Source organism: Beta vulgaris, chromosome 5 (assembly GCF_026745355.1).
Source record: "Beta vulgaris subsp. vulgaris cultivar EL10 chromosome 5, EL10.2, whole genome shotgun sequence".
Lineage (NCBI taxonomy): Eukaryota > Viridiplantae > Streptophyta > Magnoliopsida > Caryophyllales > Amaranthaceae > Beta > Beta vulgaris.
The window spans coordinates 6895269-6901259 of record NC_079206.1 but is presented as its reverse complement, the minus strand read 5'-3'; the positions used below and the strand labels follow the sequence as shown (position 1 = coordinate 6901259).

Genomic DNA, 5991 nt, shown 5'->3' with positions numbered 1-5991 from the left:
ACTTGAATATCTCAGGAACTTGGAGATTTCCCGAAGAAACCCAAGCTTCTTTGATTGTTTTTAGGCAAGAAGGGTGTGATAACCAACAATTTAAGAATTTGAATGGCTTAGGCTCCCAATTTTTTTACGCAGAGGAAGCAAGGAGGGGGCGTTGATATGCAATTGATCTGTTTAAGAAGTAGGATGTGAGGTTTGGGTACATTGATAGCCATTCTGGGTTTAGCATAACACGGTCCAGCCTACTCTTTGAGTTACGACATAACCAAGAGAAATTATCATTCAAATGAGGGATATCCAACAACTGAGTCTTGCAGATAAATTCTTTGAAATCTGACATACCCGATGATGAGGCAAATTGGCTTCCTCTTTCTGAGTTTGAGGTGACTTCATTGAAATCCCCATTATTAGGCAAGGTAGATTCATCAAATTCCATTAATCCCCAATTGCGTTCCAAACTTCGCTTCGAAGCTCCGATTGGCATATATGGATTGTAGATGTGGATTAGAAAGCATTTGAAATCCTTTGTGGGGATCACCCCACTGATTGCTATCCAGTTTCTCTCAATTCTCATTGACTCCATAGTGAAGAAATTGATTTCCTATACTGTTAAAAGACCTCCTTATTTCCAGATTGAAGGACTAAAGATCCATTTGTAACTATCAAATTTCTAACATGTTCGAATTATTTTTTGATCGATAGTCTCAAGTTTTGTTTCCTGAAGAAATATGAAATTTGGATTTCTTGAGGAGTTGAGTTTTTGAATGAACACAACAAGAATGTCACTTTTTGCCGTCTGTCAAAATCGGACGCTAAAAACGCGGTATCGGACGCTAACGAGTTTAGCGTCCGTTGACGGACGCTAAAAGGCTGATGCAAAATCCCTGGTCGCTAATTGTCCAATTACCGTCCGCTAAGCGGACGCTAAAAATTTAACGTCCGAACAACCAGATTTAGCGTCCGATTTTGAGTCGGAAGCTAATTAGCGTCCGATTTTAGTCGGAAGCTAATTAGCGTCCGATTTTAGTCGGAAGCTAATTAGCGTCCGACTAAAATCGGACGCTAATTCTGGTTGTCGGACGCTAAAGCTGTACACTTTATTATTACCTCACCTCACCTTTATTATGACATTCCAATTACAGATGCTTTTGCTGATTTGCTCAGATGCTTTTATTATCACCTCACCACCTTTCACTTTGCCCAAGATGTTACTTTATTATTTTTATTCAATTCATTTTATTAACTTTCAATTATTATTTCAAAATGAACAATGTTAGAATAATTGAGAATTAAACAAATGAGAATTTTATTTAAAATAAATATATATATTTACAATCAAATACCAAAATTTAGTACTATAATAATATAATTACATTGTAACTAAAATCTAATACAACTTCAATCTAATAGTAGTCGAACCCACTGCCAAGGTACTGCACCACCGCGCCAGCCACCGCATCACCAGAAACCTCACCGCCGCTTCAGCTACCGCTCCGCCGCTGGTAAAAGGTGCAGTAGCTATCACTTCGCTTGCTAACACTCGTGAACAAACCTGAAAAGACGGAACCAAAGCATGATAAACCAAAGCATGATAAACCCAAAAGAGCATAAGCCCAGTGCAAAAATCAACTTGGCAGAAGAATATGTGAGAAAATCTACAAGATTGATTCCCACTTATAATGCTGTCACTGAACAAAGCATGTTCTAAATTGATTAAAAAAATTATACAGATTGATTCCTAAAAAACAAAAAACGAAAAAAAAAACACGAAAAACTGATTTCCCAAAAAAAAAACGAAAATTGATTTCCAAATCAACGAAAAATGCAAAATTGAAAATATAAATCAAAATTCGAATATATAAGTAAAACTCCTCATATTTCGAACCCTAGATACAAAAACCGAAAAACCAAAGACAAAAAAGCCAAAATCGCGAAATTGAAAAATTGAATAACCAAATCGAAAATAAAAACACACAAAATCAAAATCTCATAAAACCGAAAACTCAAAAAAATAAAGAAAAATCGATAAACAAAAAAAATTAAAAAATCTTAGGGGATTTAGATCTAGGAAAAACAGAAAAAACCAAGAACAATAAAACGCGAAATGAAATTAAAAAAACAAAGAAAATCGAGAAAAGAAACTCCATAATTAACAATCAAAACTAAAAAAAAAACATATTTATTAGTTAAATCTGAGTAGAAAAACCTGATTTTTTGAGATCTGAAAGAAAGAGAGAGCACCCACCAACCGAAACCCAGATCCCATAATAAACCCACCGAAAACACACAAAAAAAAAAAAAAAATCACCGTCTGTGATGAATAAAAAATCCAGATCTCATGGCGGTGAGGAATAAATTTTTTGTATGACCTGATGAGAGAGAGACGGAGTATGAACTGGGAGAGGTGTGAGGAGAGAGAAGAGATAAACGTGGGAGAGGTGTGAGGAGAGAGAAGAGAGAAGACGGAAAGGTTTGAGAGGAGAGAGGAGAGAGAGATGAGATTATGAACTGATGAGAGAGAGACGGAGTGATAAGAAATAAAAAGAGAGAACCAAAGGATAAGTGAGGTGGGTCGTGATTTTTTGTATGACCATTGAATACTACCGTCCGTCAGGTGAGATGGTAAAATTGTAAAACGGACGGTAATTTGCGTCCGTACAGTTAGGCGGACGGTAATTAAATGAAAACGGACGGCAATTAGCGGCGGAATAAAAGTGGACGGTAAATTCAAAATCACAGTCTGTTTTGTACGCGGACGGTAAAATCGGACGGTAAATACGCGGATTCTTGTTGTGGAAGCTTCTTTTAATTTTTGCTCCTAAGCCCCTAACATTCCAAGATAATATAATCATTAAGAAAAGGTGGGGATTAAGATGAGGCAAAGTTTAGACTTGATTGGTGAACCAGTCTGCCTGTTGTTTGAGGAGGATATCCTTAATCTTTGCTCGAAGTTCCGACATTGGCCCAAGATATGTCATTCCAATTTGATCTGCAAAGGTTAGGACATCATCTGGTGATTTGAGAGATATCATACGGGGGTTTATTTTTCGTGGGGGGAGGAAGAGAGGGATGGATGGATTTGGATTTTGGGAGTGATTTTTGGGCTTTTTTCTTGATTTTGTTTTGTCTACAAAACTCGTGAATGGTTTTGATTTGGTTTGGGATAATGGATTTCAATCGGAGGGAATAATGGGCCTCAGTTCAGGGATGAGATTGAAGTGGAGTTGTTTGGGCGAGATAGGGGACCGAGAGAGTTTGTCATTGAAATGTGGTTGTTAGTTAGTGGAAGATTTTTAAGATGGCAGGAAATTTTGTTTTGGGCTGAACAGAAGTTTATGGGATGGGCTTGATTTGGAGTGGTTTTGACTGGGCTGATGATTTTGGTTTTGGTTGAGGGAAATTTTCAAGAGAAGAGGGAACCATCTAGGTGTCAGAATTTTTGATTTGGTGGCTGAGTTGCAATAATTGAGTAATGATGAATCTTGAGTTTCCAAGGCAATGGGAGACTGAAAGGTTCTTGGGCTGGGGTGAAGGATAATGAGATCAATTTTTGATCCTTAATATTGAGCCATAGTTTGCAATTTATTCTAAATAGGTAGTTAATGATGAGCATAATTGTGGCTATATCAAATCTTGAGTAATCTATTAAAGCGACTCTCTCAAAAACACTTCCAATAGCATGAAAATAATCATAATTCCACGTAGTAAGTGGAACACCAAAGATATTCAGGCATAATTCACGCCATTGCATGGCAATTTTGTCATTAACTTGCCTAATTCAACAAACCAATTTTCCAACCACTTGTTTTTCATCATGGTAGTTTTTTCTTCCATGCTATCAAATGTCTTTCCATCATGGCAGTTTTTTCTTCCATGTTATCAAATGCATCATTCTTGCCAAAGGCTTAATATTAGACTGAAAACTCCTTTAGCAAGGATAATATTTTGGATATGATCATTTGATGATAAAATTACATTGATATAACAACTAAAATCTTTTGAAAGAGATCCAGGTTGTCAAGGTTTATGGATCCTTCAATCACCAATGAGAATTTATCATCTCTATTCTGCATTGATACATTCACTGGCCTTTTCAGTGGCTTCACCAAGAATTTTCGTACTTGCAATTCTTCCCCCTGGCAGATTTTTGTGGAAAAAATCTAGAATGGGATCAGGTTCATGTATTTGTGAAAGGGGTGGTTGTGGTTGAAGATTTGGATCAGGTAGAGGTTGAGGGTTTTGAGATTTTTGATGGTTAGGTGAAGAAACTTCTTTATAGGACCCGCGGTCTCGAAGAGATGATTTGTTTTGGGACATTATTTTATGTGCGGTCTTCGTTTGAGGATGATAGGAGGTGGGAAGGTTTGGGGGATTTCGAAAGGTTTTATCCATTTTTGCAGGTTAATTGAACGCTAAGGATCCACCCTTCAAACTTCATGCCATTCATGTTAAGAATTGCATTTCTGAGTGAGTGTGAGTTCACGTACCTGATGAAGGTATATCAAAATTTAGGGTTCGATCTTTGAATAGATGGGATGATAATATTTTCAATCGATCCCAATAAAGCGCTGGAACATGTTGTTTATGTCAGGTTGAAGAGTATCAATGGGATGATTGGGAGATGAATATGGTTTCGGAGGCCATGGGAAGGGAGTGATTATGAGTTTTCCTTCTTGTTACCTTTGTCCAAGTCTCATGATCATGGTCCTTGAATGGAATCACTCTCTTGTTGGATTCTTTCATAGGGTTTTTCTCTCTTACAGGGTTCGCTCCCTCATTGTGTTTCTCTCCCTAGGCATTTTTGTCTCTGAGGCGCAGAGCTTACTTATCCTTACATTTACATTTTTTAAAGCTAAGATGAAGTCCCTTGTAAGGAAGGGGGAAATTGGGGATCCCTCCTTGCAAGGGGTGAGACTTGACCCCCTGACCTCTGGGATCGGAGGTGATGCCAATGTCACTAGGCTATCATCTGCTGCTCTATCCTTACATTTACTTACATATATATATATATATATATATATATATATATATATATATATATATATATTATATATATATATATATATATAATATTATATATATATAGATAGATAGATAGATAGATAGATAGATAGATAGATAGATAGAGAGAGAGAGAGAGAGATAGAGAGAGAGAGAGAGAGAGAGAGAGAGAGAGGCAAGATCACATGAGAATGCTCCTTACATGAAAAATGAGAATGAATCTCAACCACACGATTGGTTTAGAGTTACAACACTTATTTATTAGAGTTATATCCCTCTGAAAAAATTTGAATTCAAAAAAAAATAAATTGTTTTTTTTGAATTTTTTTCAAATATTTTGTTTTTGGAGGTACATCACTTTTTCATTAGAGTTATATCACTTATTCATATGAGTTATAACGTGTAAAATTCATTCTCATTTCTCATATAAGTATGCATTCTCATATGAAATCACTTCTATATATATATATATATATATATATATATATATATATATATATATATATATATATATATATATATATATATATAAATCACTACCACATTTGTATAAGGAGTACATATATTTGTTGAAATGAATGAATTACTCCATTTATTTTCTAATAGTTATATCCAAAGTTTTTGATACGTTTGCTAGCATATCGTTTTAATTCTTAATATATTTACTTATGCAAATGAAAAAATTGTGATTTTTTTATTAAAATATATATTAAGACAAATGTAATAGAATTTTACATGCGTTATAACTAATTAAAGCAGATCAGATAATGTAAATAGTGGGGAGAGAAATGGAAGAAATATTAGCCTCATTTTTTTTGGACAAGAATTTTAGCCTCCTAATAATGTCGGCATAGGCGGCTAAGGCCATGTTCAGGGTGAGCAACTGCACAGGGCCTCCGAAATATAAGGACCCAATTCTATTAGTTGTACGCCTAAAGAATAAAATAAAAGAAAACCTAAATCTAATTACAAATTTAAAGAGATTAATTCTAT

The 5991-nt window shown here is 35.4% G+C and overlaps 1 long non-coding RNA gene across 1 annotated transcript; it reads right to left on the bottom strand.

The window, feature by feature from the left end:
- Positions 1–1279: 1279 nt before the first annotated feature.
- Positions 1280–2561, bottom strand: LOC130591671 (uncharacterized). The gene is made up of 2 exons (XR_008969684.1): positions 2204–2561; positions 1280–1549 (listed from the first exon to the last, which is right to left on the bottom strand). It is a non-coding gene; the product is annotated as an uncharacterized LOC130591671 (long non-coding RNA).
- Between the last annotated feature and the right edge of the window lie 3430 nt (positions 2562–5991).